This window comes from Heterodontus francisci, unplaced genomic scaffold, assembly GCF_036365525.1.
Source record: "Heterodontus francisci isolate sHetFra1 unplaced genomic scaffold, sHetFra1.hap1 HAP1_SCAFFOLD_50, whole genome shotgun sequence".
Taxonomy (NCBI): domain Eukaryota; kingdom Metazoa; phylum Chordata; class Chondrichthyes; order Heterodontiformes; family Heterodontidae; genus Heterodontus; species Heterodontus francisci.
This window is the reverse complement of record NW_027140867.1, coordinates 14181290-14183730: the sequence shown is the minus strand read 5'-3', so window position 1 is coordinate 14183730 and position 2441 is coordinate 14181290. Positions and strand designations below refer to the sequence as shown.

Below are 2441 nucleotides of genomic sequence, written 5' to 3'. Positions count from 1 at the left end.
CCTGGTGCCTTGAGCTGAATTACTCATTGCAGAATTCCCACCATCTGTTTTACCCTTGTAGCCACAGTATTTATACGAATGGTCCAGTTAAGCTTCTGTCAATGGTAACCCCCAGGATGTTGATGGTGGTGGGTGGGGGGGGGGGGGGATTCAGCGATGGTAATGCTGTTGAACGTCAAAGGGAAATGGTTACATTCTCTCTTGTTGGAGATGGTCATTGCCTGGTACTTATGTGGTGTGACTGTTACTTGCTACTTAGCAGCCCAAGCCTGAACGTTGTCCAGGTCTTGCTGCTTCTGGACACGGACTCCTTCAGTATCTGAGATGTCCCCCATTTGTCCTTTTATGAAACCTTGGTCAGGACTCACTTGGAATATTGTATCCAGTCTTGGTCTCCTCACATGATGGGTGATATTGAGGCCTTGGAAAGGGTACAGAGGAGAGACATTAAACTAATTCCCAGTAGAAGACATCTTCGTTATCAAGTTAGACTAAAAGAGTTGGGACCCTGCACCTTAGAGAAACCTAGACTGAGGGGTGATCTGATTGAGGTTCATCAGATGATGAAGGGTCCAATTTAGCATGGGAGAGGCGTCATAATTGGATTTTGTGAAAGGCTAGATGGCACCCGGATCACATTAAATTTCATTTTCATTATTTGGCTAATGTACCAGGATGGCCGAGTGGTTAAGGCGTTGGATTCAAGATCCAATAGACGAATGTCTACGTGGGTTCGGTCCCCACTCCTGGTATCTATGCTTAATAAATGCTACTTGTTGTTACCCTTTTATTTGCTTTGCACCATCATTGCTTCTGTCATTTTATCACTCCTGCCTGACAACCGATTGCAGCTTTCTATTATTGGATCTTACCCGGCACCGTTCCTTGGCTCTGCACGTGCTTATAAACTGGTAAACCCGCAACTTAATCTTCTCTGTCCCCTCACAAGGACCTTCTCATTCTCCCTGAATTGTGGTTCCTCGCTGGATCCGCTGCCTCTCCGACCCCCCTCCAGGCAGCTGAAGGCCGCGAGCCTGGGTCTCACTTTATTCACTCCCCGGTAGTTGATTCCTTGCAAGTCTGCCACCGCTCCAGACACCCTCCAGGAAGTGCTTGCCATAATCTTCCAATCATCCCCGGATAAGGGGATTGGAGAGTGGCAAATAACACCCTTATTCAAGAAAGGGTGTAAGGACAGTCCAAGCAACTCCATGCAAGTTAATTTAAAATCAATGCTGGGTAAGGTTTCAGAAATGATAATCAGGGAAAATATCAATGGACATTTAGAGAGGTTTGAGTTAATTAAGGATAGCCAGCATGGATTTGTAAAAGGCAGATCATGCTTCACTAATCTAATTGAATCTTTGGATGAAGGAGCAGAGAAGTTTGATGAAGGAAATACAGTGGGTGCTGTTTCTATGGATTTTATGAAAGCATTTGATAAGGTATCACATAAAAGGCTGGTTAACAAGATTGAGGCTCGTGGAATAGGAGGGTCAGCTTCCAATTGGTTAGAAAAATTGACTTAAGGGCAGAAACAAGCAAGTTGCAGTAAATGGTTTCTTTTCAGACTGGGGGATGGAAGACAGTGGTGTTCCCCGAGGGTCAGTGCTGGGATCACTGCTTTTCTTGCTATGTATAAAATATGTGGATCTTGGAATACGGAGCAGAATCTCAAAATTTGCTGACAATTCCAAACTTGGAGGTGAGGCAAACAGTGAGGATGATATGAATCGCCTGCAATAGGACATAGAATGGCTAGCAGAATGAGCAGAGGTGACGGATGGAATTTAATACTGTTAAGTGTGAGGTGATGCATTTTGACAGAAGGAATGGGGAGAGGCAATGCATACTTAATGGCACAGTTCTGAAGAGTGTGCAGGAACAGAGGGACCTGGGGGTGCATGTGCATCGATCTTTGAAGGCGGCAGGGCATATTGAGAGAGTGGTTAGTAAAATATATGGCATCTTGGGCTTGAAACAAACATTTCTTTGGCCTCCTTGTCTCGAGAGACAATGGATAAGCGCCTGGAGGTGGTCAGAGGTGTGTGGAGCAGCGCCTGGAGTGGCTATAAAGGCCCATTCTAGAGTGACAGGCTCTTCCACAGTTGCTGCAGAAAAATTTGCTTGTCGGGGCTGTTACACAGCTGGCCCTATCCTTGCGCCTCTGACTTTTTTCCTGCCAACTGCTAAGTCTCTTCGACTCGCCACAATTTAGCCCCACCTTTATGGCTGCTCGCCAGCTCTGGCGAACGCTGGCAACTGACTCCCACGACTTGTGATCAGTGTCACAGGACTTCATGTCGCGTTTGCAGACGTCTTTAAAGCGGAGACATGGACGGCCGGTGGGTCTGATACCAGTGGCGAGCTCGCTGTACAATGTGTCTTTGGGGATCCTGCCATCTTCCATGCGGCTCACATGGCCAAGCCATCTCAAGCGC

At 46.8% G+C, this 2441-nt stretch overlaps 1 non-coding gene across 1 annotated transcript; it reads left to right on the top strand.

Annotated features, from left to right (window-relative positions):
* Nucleotides 1–669: 669 nt before the first annotated feature.
* Nucleotides 670–752, top strand: trnal-caa (transfer RNA leucine (anticodon CAA)). Its single transcript has one exon. It is a non-coding gene; the product is annotated as a tRNA-Leu (tRNA).
* The last annotated feature ends 1689 nt before the right edge of the window (nt 753–2441 follow it).